The sequence below is a fragment of the Triturus cristatus genome, chromosome 2_2 (genome assembly GCF_964204655.1).
Source record: "Triturus cristatus chromosome 2_2, aTriCri1.1, whole genome shotgun sequence".
NCBI classification, from domain to species: Eukaryota; Metazoa; Chordata; class Amphibia; order Caudata; family Salamandridae; genus Triturus; species Triturus cristatus.
In genome coordinates this window covers 1,136,427,384-1,136,441,058 of record NC_140582.1, presented here as the reverse complement: position 1 = coordinate 1,136,441,058, position 13,675 = coordinate 1,136,427,384, and the positions used below count along the sequence as shown (strand labels likewise).

Below are 13,675 nucleotides of genomic sequence, written 5' to 3'. Positions count from 1 at the left end.
CCCCTTCATTAATCATTCCTTTATCCTGCTCCTCTGGCCACGATACCCTCCGCCTGCTGTGCCTGGAGGTGGTGGGCCCTGCCTGGGGCTTTGCTGGCTTGGACTTCATTGAGCCGGGGCCAGGTGTGTGGCCCCCGGGCTGCGAAGGCTGGCGCGTCCTTCGTGGCTCGTGAGTGGGCTTCCGCCCATCCGTTCTGGACCTCCGGTGATTCCCGGCCTTCGCAGGAGATCGTTCCCAATTGTCGGCAGCCAGATCGGGCTGCGGGGAGGACCTGGGCGACACGGGGCGAGTGGTCGCATCCCCCGCTGGGCCCAAGCTTGTGCTGAGGTGGACCGGTGGTAGTGGCCAGCACTCCACGGGTGGACTTGGGTCCCTGCCCTCCCCCCGTCTTCCCCAGGTCTGTGTGGGGGCTCGGCGGTGCTGTCGGACCGTGTGGGGGTGCAGGGTGGCGGCCGCGGCCTGCAGACTCTACAGGGTCTCTTGGATGGCCCAGGGGTGCATCCTGCCCGTCCCCGGGGGCCTTACCACGGCCCTGTGGGGGTACCATTGAGGACCCGGGCTCCGGGGCATACTGCGATATTGGGGCCCGTGCGGTGCCTTGTGTGACACACTGGCAGAACCCTCATCGCCCGCAGGGTCACTGTGGGACACTGAAATTCACCCGTTGGGCGGCGTGGAGGGGTGCCACTTGGCGCACAGGGATTAGGAGCACTCGGCGAGGGCACCTTGACGGCCGCATCGGCAGTGGGATCGAGCTGCACGGACCGCTGCCAGACAGTAGTGTCGCCCCTGTGCTACCTACGATAACTCACCGGGGTGCACAGTGATAGAGCCTGCCTGTTGGGCGGGGGATCACGAAGGTACACCTGGTCCACCATGACAAGAGACAAAATCGGTGGAGGGTCCTCCAAGCAAAGTACGCTGGACAAGTTTGCTGGTCCTGGGGGCTCTGCGGTGGCGGCTGGTGGGGCCCAGGGTAATGTTCCAGACAATGCCGCCCTCCTGGCGGCAATCAATCTAGGGACGCCCTTGATGCCAAGATAGGGGCGGTGGGCTCAGACGTTATGTTGCTGCGCCAGGACCTGCGAAATGCGGTGGCACGCATCGCTGAGACTGAGACGCGGATCTCTGGCGTGGAGGATGTGGTGACGACCCTGAAACAACGAGTGACATCTCTAGAGACTACTCAGCAGGGCTTGGCGTCTAGGGTGGAGGATGCGGAGGGCAGGGCGCGACACAGCAACCTCCGCTTTGTTGGCTTTTTGGAAGGGTGTGAGTCTGGAAACATGGAGAGGTTTATCACCCAGTGGCTGGAGGGATGGCTGCCCCCGACTCCCTATCTAAATGCTTTGTGGTGGAACGGGCACATAGAGCCCTGATGCAGAAGCCTCCCCCGGGGGCTCGGCCACGGCCAGTGATTGCGGAACTACTTAACTATCATGATCGGGATGTGATCCTGAAGCAAGCCAGGGCCCAAGAACCTTTGCAGTATAACAATGCTCGTATCCTGATATTCCTGGACTATACTAAACAGACCCAACAATAGCGGCAGTCATTCCTCGTGGCTAAGGCCCGCCTGCGGGAACTCAAACTTCCATATGCGTTGCTCTACCCGGCCCGGTTGAGGGTGGCCTATCGCTCCCGCATGTATTTTTTTGACTCTCCGGAGGAGGTTTTCCGTTGGACGGATGAGACGGTGCGGCTGCGCTCTCACTCCCCGCCCGGGAGAGAATCTGACTCCTCCTTGAGTGGTGTGGTCCGGAATGTGCCTTGTGGCCGGGGGAGGGGGTCTCGCCGCTCCAGGTCCAGGAGGCGGTCCAAATCTGGCAATGCTCCATCGCGAGTGGGATCTGCTTTGGATCAAGCGGCACCAGCTGACTGATTAATTTCTGTGCATGTGTATCTACAATTCTTAGAAATGTTCGTAGTGGTCAGAGGAGCCCGATGAGGGCCGGTATCTCTGTCGGTTATTCCAGACGGGGATGGGGGCTTAGGGACAATGGGCTGTAGTTTGGAGATCCATTGGCGGGTGAGGGGTGGTTCCCCCTGTTGGGGTCTGCCTGCTCTGTCCTTCACCGTTTCCGAGGTACAGTGTGGGGGGGGAGGGGTTGGTTGGGTTGTTCAGCGGATTTGTTGCTGTTCTTTCATCCCACTGTCCACTTGCAGGTCGGGTCGCGCTTTGTGGCATGTCTTGGGCCACCAGGGCTCTTCATGTTTCTGATGTTTTGGCATGGCTGCCACTGCGGGTAGATCGTTAGATTCCTTGGGGTCCCTGCGCATTTTGAGCTGGAATGTCAGAGGGGCGCTAGATAAGATTAAGCGTGGCGCTATCCTTAAGCAGGCTAAACGCGCCAGCGCTGATATCTTGATGCTACAAGAGACACACCTTATGAGGACTAAAGCACTCTGTTTTCAGCGCTTCGGATATAACCAAGTGTTTCATGCGGGCTTTGTGCGGGGTTCGAGGGGAGTGGTGGTCTTGATCCACGGACGAGTCGCTTATATCCACATTAGAACGTGGGGTGATGCGCAGGGCAGATATCTTTTCCTACAGGGTACGTTGAGGGGTGAGTCCATGATTTTTGGTAGCGTCTATGCCCCACCACCGCTGTCCTGGGGTTTTGTAGAGAAACTTGTGACCGCGTGGACAGATATCCCAGAGGGCCTGGCAGTGATTAGTGGGGACTGGAACGATGTGCTAGATATTGCTCTTGACAGGTGGAGACCCGACGGGGCCCCGATGGTTCGCAATCCCACCAAGCTTTATTCCCTCGTGCAGGGCCAGAATTGGGATGACCCATGGCGTCGGTTGCATGGTGGGACTCCGGGGTTCACCTATCTCTCGGCGGTCCACGACTCCTTCTCTCGTATTGATTATATCTTCGTGTCTCGGGGGGATGCTGGCAGGGTGGTGGAGGCTGACATTCTCCCTCGAGGGCTATTTGATCACTCGCCCATGGCCATTACACTGCGTGCTGGCCTTGCGTGAGGACCTTTCCGGTGGCGCCTCTCCACATGGAATCTCCAAAAGGCAGAGTATAGGGAACACATGGGGGACGTCATAGACCACTATTTGTCGCATAATGTGGGAACGGTGTCGGCATCTCTGTGGGAGGCGATGAAGCCCACACTTCATGGGGTGGACATCTCCTTCTGCGTGGTGGCCCGCAGGGCCCGCAGGGAATCTCTTATTCGGCTAGAGGCGAAGATCTTGAACCTAGAGGTGCGCAGTGGAGACGGGGGGGGGGCGGCTGGTCTGCCGCCAGTTGTCGCTAGTGCAACAGGATTATTCGTCCCTTTTGCTAGAAGAAGCCCGACAGGCGTGGCTGGCAACCCGCAGCAGGATATATCAGTGGGGGGACAAGTTGAGCAAACTCCTACATAGATTGTGTTAAGGGGCGACGGGCTCCCTGGTCCTCCCGGGTATAGTTGGTCCCGATGGAATACCGATCTCGGATCCGTCGCAGAAAGCTTTGCGGTCTATTATGCGGACCTCTATGCTCTCCGAGAATGTCTGTCGGCAGAGGTTATTGCCCGATTTTTGGACGATCTTCCGCCCAGAACTCTGACTGATGAGGTAAGCGCGGACCTGGACCGCCCATTCTCGGCAGATGAACTGAATTCTGCTCTCCAGGAGCTGCAGCCCGGTAAGGTGCCGGGTCCTAATGGCTTCCCGAATTAATTCTTTAAACGGTACTTCCGGCAGCTTGGTCCCCATTATTGCAGGGTCGTGGAAGAGGCAAGGGAGGTTGGTTGTTTGCCCAGAGATTGGCGGCATGCTGAGGTGGTGGTTTTCCACAAACCCGGCAGGCCCCCTGAACACCATGCATCTTACCGTCCCATCTCTCTTCTCAACGTCGAGGCTGAGGTTCTGTTACAGTCTGTTGTAACAACCATGCTCGAACCCATCTGGAAGAATCACCTTGTAATTATGTACAGAAATAGTAATGTTAGTTTGTTTTCCTTTGTACGTTTTGCCAATGCTTGTTGTTAAACTGTGCATCAGTCTTGAATGACAAAAACTCGATGGCAATAATGGTAAAGTCTTTTCATTGGTCTTGTGTGCTAAAACTCCTCACAGGTGCACATTTTGGTAGCAATGAAATCATGAGGCTTTTGTCTTTTGCTCCTGCTGCTGTAAACGTGGGGCACATGGAATAATTCTTATTTGCACAGTTTAGAGGCACACGTTACAGAACATGCTGTATTTCTGACAGTTGTGCTCACGTTCCCTTCAGACAGTTGAGCTCACGTTCCCTACTCACGTTCCCTGCAGGCAAACCAGCATTAAACCAAACACGTGGAACACTGGTTCCTCCGCATGCTAACCCCACCCTCCAGCTACTGTATTTAAAGCCTGAAACCCCTACAAAAGTGCTTACGCTCGTTTTTCTACCAACGCTTACCTGAAGGCAGAAAACTCTCCTCTGTGATCCTGCATCGGCTCCCGAGTCCTGCGAGGCATCCGGTCCGGTTCCAAAGTTCTTCCCTCGTTGCCACGGAGACGCCTCAAGCTTCCCTTCTGCAAATCTGGAGTCACATTAAAAAGATTCCTACGGAGAAAAGGAAACAAAAGAGAAAGCATTCAGCAATCAGTGAGTAACCGGCTGGCTACTACAAAATAACTGTAAGTTTCTCGGACATCGTTTCATTATTCTAGTTTAACTAATACTTGGCCAAGTGTTAGAGTTAGTGATTAAACAAGCACAGAACAATGCAAATATAAAAGACAATACTTATCTAAAGTGGATTTTCACTCTGGCGCAGCGCATTCTCCTAATCCAAGGTGCAAAAAATCAACCCTACAGAACAGAAAAAAGAGACATTTGGATTGATAACTTTTGGCATTTCTTAGACTATTACTTGTGAGTATTTACAAAGCAACTTTGAGCATCATTCAACAGCACCTTGGCATAATCAGGTTAACCATTCAACAATAATCAAGAGTTTTACTTTTATCTTTGCAGATGTATATTCCACATTGTGTTCAGGTGTAGATCAGAATATTGGGCCAACAAGGTACTAAATATATGTAGATATATGTATATCTAATTCTTGCAAATCTTATGTGCTATGTGCTAAAATCATGTTGTTCTTTATTTATTACTAGAACTGTGTTTTCATGAGAAGCCTGACAAGAGAGCACAGAGCACACTGAAAGTCGGAGTGTCTTTTTGTTTATTATTTTGTCCCAATTCCCCCTTCCCTTAGGAACTTAACTTGGTCCAACTGTGTTAAATATTCAGTTGAGTCCAGAGAAAGTTCTTGGGGGAAGTCGAGAGCTATCCACGTATCTCTCAAGTTGAACAGCCTGCCTTTCAGGTGAGTGAAGGTTAACAGAAGCGTAAGCCTTCACAACAACTTAAGTTCTCCTTGAGAGATATGGATTCTGATACAGAGATCATTGATGGACAAGCAATGGCACAAGCACTGGCTGACGATGTTTTGCGAAATCAATCTTTAGCAGAGACTTTACAAAAAATGCAAATTGAAATGGAAAACTTGAGACATGAAAATTCAGAATTAAGACAGGAAGTTCTTCGTTTTAAACCAAGAGATTCTGTATGGGGAAAACCTGTTTTGTCTCCACATTTAGATTCATCCATGTTTGGTAGTAAGTCTAAAGTCTCTAAATCAGTCACGAGTCCTGATTCTGCTTCCTCACCAGTACAAGTAACGGTGGCCGTTCCTAATGTTGTTCCTTTGGCTGCTCCGGAACGCTATTTTGGCGATTCTGGAAAATTTACCATATTTCTCAGTCAATGTCAATTACATTTTACTTGTAAACCACAGTTATTTCCCACAGATGCTACTAAGGTAGCCTTTGTACTTTCCTATTTGGGAGGCACGGCTGCAAACTGGGCTATACCGTTTATCGATCGAGATGATCCCATTTTACATAACTGGTCAATGTTTAAAAACACCATGACTAAATTATTTGCAAAACATACATATGTGCAAGCCAGTGACAATGAGTTACTAAACTTAAAACAAGGTAAACAAGATTTACTAACTTATGTAACTCAATTTAACAGACTTTTGGCCGAAACTCAGTGGCCAGAAGAAAAGCGCACGTCGCTCTTTTATAGAGGGTTGCGTGATGACTTAAAAGATGCCTTGGCACTTATTGTGGACCTTCCTGAAGAGTATTCAGACTTTGTGGAGATGGTGGTCAAATTAGATCATCGAATAGGTGAAAGAAAAGGAGATAAAACCCGATTTGAACCAAGATTTTCAGTATATAAAAATGAGAAGAAGGAAAGTGATTCCAAGGTATCTGAGTCAGAACCTATGCAGATTGGGACAATTAAAGGACCCCTGTCAGTTGAGGAAAAGGATAGACGGAGAAAACTAAACCTTTGTTTATATTGTGCAAAATCCGGACATTTTGCAAAAGAATGTCCAATAAAACCTAAAGGGACAAAGAAAGTTAATTCCTTAGTCACAAACATTACAGGAGGACAGGAAAACTAACAAACTCGGCAAGAAGGGGGGTCTCTTGTACGAGTAAAGAATCGTTGTTGACCTCCAATGTTTCCACTAATGTGGTACCAAAAATACCTCGACATTTCATGATCCATGTAGTTTTGATAATTAGTACCCATGTGCGGCATTCCGTCCCAGTCTTATTAGATTGTGGGGCCACAGGGAATTTCATGGATATTAAAATGGCAGAAAAATTACAGATTCCAACTGAGTGGAAAACGCAACCCGAATCTGTGTGCGCAGTAGACGGGTCGGCTTTGTCTTCTGGGATGATTACCAAGAAAACAACTCCCTTGATTATGGTGTGTCAAAATGGACATACGGAAAGAATAGGCTTTGATTTAATTGATACACCTGCTTTTGGGTTAATTCTAGGAGTACCATGGTTAACTCAGCATAATCCTAAAATTAATTGGGCTTTGAGAACAGTAACTTTGGATTCCACTTTCTGTCGTGAGACTTGTTATCAAGAAGCACTCACTGAATCTATGACTATGTTACATTGTGCGGCTGCGCAAACGCAGGTGGTTCATCTACCAGTTGAATACCAAGAGTTTAAAGATGTTTTTGACCCAATAAAGGCTGGCTCTTTGCCACCACACAGGTCGTATGATTGTCGAATTGACCTAATACCCGGAGCTACCTTGCCTAACTCTAGAGTATATGCCCTCACAGAAGAGGAAACAAAATATTTGAGGACTTATCTTGATGAGTTATTGGCATCAGGGTTTATAAGACACTCTACCTCTCCTGTATCCTCGCCACTATTTTTTATTCCTAAACCTGATGGAAGTCTCCGCGCTTGTATTGACTACCGCGGATTAAACAAGGCCACAATAAAGAATAAATATCCATTGCCCTTAATACCTGTTCTCTTGGACCAATTACGTCATTCCACAATATACACAAAATTAGATTTGAGAGGTGCATATCACCTGGTTAGAGTTAAGGAAAACGATGAATGGAAGACCGCATTTAAAACTAAATTTGGCTTATTTGAATATGCAGTGATGCCTTTCGGTCTATGTAATGCACCCGCAGCATTTCAATTTTTTATTAATGAGGTGTTGCATGAATTCCTTGATGTTTGTGTCATTGTGTATATTGATGATATACTTATCTATTCAAAGACAAGAGCAGAACATGTGCAGCAAGTTAAAGCAGTGTTGCAGAAATTGTTGACAAACCATCTTTTTGCTAAACTTGAAAAATGTATTTTCAACACAGATACAGTGGATTTTCTTGGGTATTGTCTGTCCCCAGCAGGTATAATGATGGATGTTAAAAAGGTAAATGCTATTAAGGAGTGGCCAGAACCTACGACAGTTAAGGAAGTACAAAAGGTTTTAGGTTTTGCCAATTTTTATAGGCGTTTTATTCCTTGTTTTGCAGAAACTGTAGTACCTCTGACCAAATTGTTACATAAGGGACAAAAGTTTGTATGGACAGAATGCACAGCTCAGGCGTTCAAAACCCTCAAAGAAAAGTTCACCTCTGCACCCTTATTAAAACACCCAGATCCAGATCTTCCATTTTTTGTAGAGGCAGATGCTTCACAGGTGGCGGTGGGAGCAGTATTATCTCAAAGGGACATCCAGGATGGTCAGCTACATCCTGTAGCTTTCTATTCTAAAAAACTGCTACCTGCTGAACAAAATTATACAGTGGCAGAGCGTGAACTGCTGGCAATCAAATTGGCTTTTACTGAATGGAGACACCACTTGATGGGCTCAAAATTCCCAGTCACTATATTTAGTGATCACAAAAATTTACAGTTTTTTAGTTCTGTAAGAGCTTTGACACCTCGACAGATGCGTTGGCTAAATTTTTTTAGTGCATTTGATTTTGTTATTACGTATCGACCAGGTGCACAGCAAATTCAGTCAGATGTCTTATCTAGATATGGGTACACAGCTGATTTAAAGAAAGAAGGAATTGGCCCTCCCATAATTCCTCCACAAAAAATTCTGGCTCCAATTATACAACAAGATTTTTTAAAACAAATCAGGGAGGAACATTTAAAAGTAACAGCCCAGGAGTGGTTAAAAAATCCTCACAATTCTATTCAAGATGGTTTAATGTACCATAATTCTTTGTTATATGTGCCAACTAAGAATTTACAAGAAAGAATTATATCTTGGCATCATGATTCTCTTTTAGCGGGGCATCCAGGATCACAAAAAACCTTGGAAAATTGCAAAAAACATTTTTGGTGGTCTTCCATGATTGAAGACATTAAAAGATATGTCAATTCCTGCCCCATCTGTGCAAGAAATAAATCTGTACACAAAGCACCCATGGGTTTATTACAGCCATTGCCAACTCCTCCGAGTCCCTGGCATACAATCAGTTTGGACTTCATTGTCAATCTTCCTAAGGCAAATATGTATACCACTATTTTGGTGGTAGTAGACTATTTGTCAAAAATGGCACATTTTATCCCTTTGATTAAACTCCCCACTGCAGCACAGTTGACAGATGTTTTTATTAAGGAAGTAGTGAGGTTACATGGATTACCAGCAAAAATCCTTTCGGACAGGGGGACTCAATTTACCTCAAAATTTTGGACCAATTTAGGAAAAAGTCTAAAAATGGATATAGCTCTTTCGACGGCCTTTCACCCAGAAACTGACGGCCAAACAGAAAGAGTTAATCAAACGTTATTGCAGACTCTACGCTGTTTAATGGCGGAATTCCCTACTGATTGGGATAAAATCTTACCTATTGCAGAATTCATTTATAATAACAATGTGCATTCTGCAACACAATGTACACCGTTTTATTTTTTACACGGGTATCATCCGCAAGCATTACCTATTTCTGTGACTCCCTCTTTAACACCAGGGGTCACAGAGCGACTCACCTCGTTACTGGACATACAAGCAAAAGCTATAAAACATTTAAATAAATACAAAGACTCTATGAAGAAGCAAGCGGATAAACATAGAATAGCTCCTCCGCTATATCAGGTAGGAGATAGTGTTTGGCTTTCTACTAAAAACTTGAAGTTGACAGGACCTAGAAAATTGATGCCAAGATATATAGGTCCATTTGTAATTGAAAAAATCATCAACCCAGTAACTGTTAAATTGGACTTACCCCAAGAATATCCTGTATACCCTGCTTTTCATGTATCCCTATTAAAACCCTACAATCCACAAACCAGATCAGAACCTCCACCCCCTCCTATTCAAGTTGACGGACATTTAGAATATGAAGTTCAGAAGATTTTAGATGCAAAAAGAATGCGAGGTAAATTGTATTATTTAATAGCCTGGAAAGGTTTTGATGCTACTGAGAACTCATGGGAACCAGCATCATATGTTCATGCTCCACGACTTTTGAGACAGTTTCACTTACGTTTCCCTCTCAAGCCACGTCCGGTGGGGCGCTCTTTGAGGGGAGCGACTGTTACAGTCTGTTGTAACAACCATGCTCGAACCCATCTGGAAGAATCACCTTGTAATTATGTACAGAAATAGTAATGTTAGTTTGTTGCCCTTTGTACGTTTTGCCAATGCTTGTTGTTAAACTGTGCATCAGTCTTGAATGACAAAAACTCGATGGCAATAATGGTAAAGTCTTTTCATTGGTCTTGTGTGCTAAAACTCCTCACAGGTGCACATTTTGGTAGCAATGAAATCATGAGGCTTTTGTCTTTTGCTCCTGCTGCTGTAAACGTGGGGCACATGGAATAATTCTTATTTGCACAGTTTAGAGGCACACGTTACAGAACATGCTGTATTTCTGACAGTTGTGCTCACGTTCCCTTCAGACAGTTGAGCTCACGTTCCCTACTCACGTTCCCTGCAGGCAAACCAGCATTAAACCAAACACGTGGAACACTGGTTCCTCCGCATGCTAACCCCACCCTCCAGCTACTGTATTTAAAGCCTGAAACCCCTACAAAAGTGCTTACGCTCGTTTTTCTACCAACGCTTACCTGAAGGCAGAAAACTCTCCTCTGTGATCCTGCATCGGCTCCCGAGTCCTGCGAGGCATCCGGTCCGGTTCCAAAGTTCTTCCCTCGTTGCCACGGAGACGCCTCAAGCTTCCCTTCTGCAAATCTGGAGTCACATTAAAAAGATTCCTACGGAGAAAAGGAAACAAAAGAGAAAGCATTCAGCAATCAGTGAGTAACCGGCTGGCTACTACAAAATAACTGTAAGTTTCTCGGACATCGTTTCATTATTCTAGTTTAACTAATACTTGGCCAAGTGTTAGAGTTAGTGATTAAACAAGCACAGAACAATGCAAATATAAAAGACAATACTTATCTAAAGTGGATTTTCACTCTGGCGCAGCGCATTCTCCTAATCCAAGGTGCAAAAAATCAACCCTACAGAACAGAAAAAAGAGACATTTGGATTGATAACTTTTGGCATTTCTTAGACTATTACTTGTGAGTATTTACAAAGCAACTTTGAGCATCATTCAACAGCACCTTGGCATAATCAGGTTAACCATTCAACAATAATCAAGAGTTTTACTTTTATCTTTGCAGATGTATATTCCACATTGTGTTCAGGTGTAGATCAGAATATTGGGCCAACAAGGTACTAAATATATGTAGATATATGTATATCTAATTCTTGCAAATCTTATGTGCTATGTGCTAAAATCATGTTGTTCTTTATTTATTACTAGAACTGTGTTTTCATGAGAAGCCTGACAAGAGAGCACAGAGCACACTGAAAGTCGGAGTGTCTTTTTGTTTATTATTTTGTCCCAATTCCCCCTTCCCTTAGGAACTTAACTTGGTCCAACTGTGTTAAATATTCAGTTGAGTCCAGAGAAAGTTCTTGGGGGAAGTCGAGAGCTATCCACGCATCTCTCAAGTTGAACAGCCTGCCTTTCAGGTGAGTGAAGGTTAACAGGTTCTGGCCAAGGCGCTTGCTTATCGCCTCCGTCCCCATGTCTCGTCTATTGTCCATCCGGATCAGGCGGGGTTTATGCCTTAGCGGGCGACCCGTCACAATATTCGTAGAGCTCATACAGCAATCGTGGCAGCCGAGAGCTTGGGGGTGCGAGCGGCCTTAATGCTTGCGGATATGGATCGAGCTTTTGATTCATTGAGCTGGGAATATCTATTCGCCCTCCCACGCAGATTGAATCTAGGACCCCGCTTTCTCTCCTATCTGACATTACTTTACACGGACATTACAGCGTCTGTACGAGTGGCGGGTTCTGTCTCGTCGGTCTTTCCCATTGGTCGAGGCACCAGGAAGGGGTGCCACCTGTCACCCTATCTGTTCGCCCTGGCAATGGAGCCCCTAGCTGCATGGGTGCATATTGATGCGCAGGTGTCAGGGCTTGAATGGGCCAACGGACTGTCGGATCGTATAGCTTTATATGCGGACGATGTACTATTCTTCCTTACTCAGCTGGATAGGACTGGCCCGCGGTTGCTGCGTATCATGCAGGTGTTTGGGGAGAATACGGGCCTTTATATGAATGAGCGTAAGTCTACCCTGTGGGTCCTGGGTGGAGGGGCTGACCCGGGTGCTTGGGCCTCCGCGGTGCAGGTGGCGCGTGGGGGGCTGAAATACTTCGGTGTGTTTCTTTCGGACGCGCGGTCGATCTCCTGGGAAAGAACTTGGTGCCGGTGTGGAACAGGGTGCGTGAAGATCTTAGAGTCTGGTCCCACATGCCCCTATCTGTATATGGCCGTTCGGCCATTTTCAAGATGGTCTCTCTTCCTCGCTTGCTGTACCAGCTGCAAAACCATCCATATCCTATCTCCCCGGGTTGGTTCCGCCAGGTCAATGCGGCCTTGGGCCAGTTTCTCTGGGGCGGGGGTGTTGTTAGGGTGGCTCTCCGTACTTGCTTTAAATCCACGTACTGTGGGGGACAGGCCTCACACCTGTTGGTTCTTAACGAATGGTGGTATGGCGACAGGTCGGATCCGGCGTATACCCTAGAGCGGCGTTTGATGGGAGATCACTCACTACATACGCTTCTCTATTCTGGGCCCTTGCGGCGTTCTTTGCCGAGTGTGACACTGTTGGTGTTTCAGGTTTGGAGACAGGCGTTGCAGAGGATGGGCTGGTGGAATCGCCTAACTTGTGAGACGCCGCTTTGGCATAATGGGCGTCTGCCGCAGTTGGCGGCCGTGCCCGACTTCCATTACTGGGATGTGATTGGGATCTCCACCCTGGGTGATGTCATGAGGGGACCTGTCCTGAAATCATTTCAGGACTTGCAGAAGGACTTTCAAATGCCGCGCACACAATTTTTTAAATATTTGCAGTTCTGGCATGCTCTCTTTCCTAGCTTGGTGGGTCTGGGGGAGCTGGCCGCCTTCAGTCCGGTAGTGGCAAAAGTTTTCATGGGGGACCTGCGGGACCATAAGATATCAAAAATGTACCAGTCCCTGGTAACGCACTGCTCCCCATCTCTGCAGCGTCTCCGCGGGGCATGGGAGGAGGATGTGGGCTCACTTGAGGAGGAAGACTGGACGGAGGCCCTGGCCTCCCCACGTACTCTTGTATGGGCCTTGAAGCCCCCATTTTTATAGCACAAGGCTGCCCGCGTAAACATTATAAAATCTGGAAGCGCTGGGCGGATTACAGGGGATTAGATTAAGAGCCCATTCCAGCGTAGGGATTGGGTGGGTTGTGGTCTTTTCCTCCGTTCTCTTGGGGGGGGCATGTAAAATACACGTGTTGGGTGGCATGGTGTCTATTGGGCATGTTTCATAGCGAGGGTAGAGCTGTATCTCCGATCATACCTGCTGATTTTGCTGGGCTGGTTGTGCGATGGGGTGTGGGGTGGGGGGTGTTATATTTTTTTTTGTTTAATTGGGTTGTATTTTATATGTATGTCCCTTCTTTATTCTTCTTTTGTTATTCCATTAGAGAAAACTGTCAAAGTCAGGATTTGGTTCATTGATGCTACGGAAGCCTCTGGGTTACAGAGCTCCGCTGAATGTGCATTTGACAAATAAAATTTGTTTACAAAAAAAAAAAAAAGTCTTTATCTGATCCTGCGATAGCCTCTAATTACAGGCCAATATCTCTGCTACCCTTTTTTTCCAAATTACTGGAGAAATATGTGAACCTCGTCACCACTGAATATGTGGAAGCCAACCAGGTGCTACACCAGAGCCAGTCTGGCTTCAGAGCAAACTTTAGCACTGAAACAGCGCTACTGGAAGTCTCTGAGGTCATTAAAGGGACTTTAGACAAG

The 13,675-nt window shown here is 47.0% G+C and overlaps 1 long non-coding RNA gene across 1 annotated transcript in view; it reads right to left on the bottom strand.

Moving 5' to 3' along the window:
• The window catches only part of LOC146863244 (uncharacterized), a 60,479-nt gene extending 49,657 nt beyond the window's left edge, over nucleotides 1-10,822 (bottom strand). The window contains exons 1-2 of the long non-coding RNA XR_014978577.1: nucleotides 10,431-10,822; nucleotides 4,408-4,554 (exon numbers count right to left, since the gene is read on the bottom strand). This is a non-coding gene — a long non-coding RNA (uncharacterized LOC146863244). The remainder of the gene's footprint in view (nucleotides 1-4,407; nucleotides 4,555-10,430) is intronic.
• Between the last annotated feature and the right edge of the window lie 2,853 nt (nucleotides 10,823-13,675).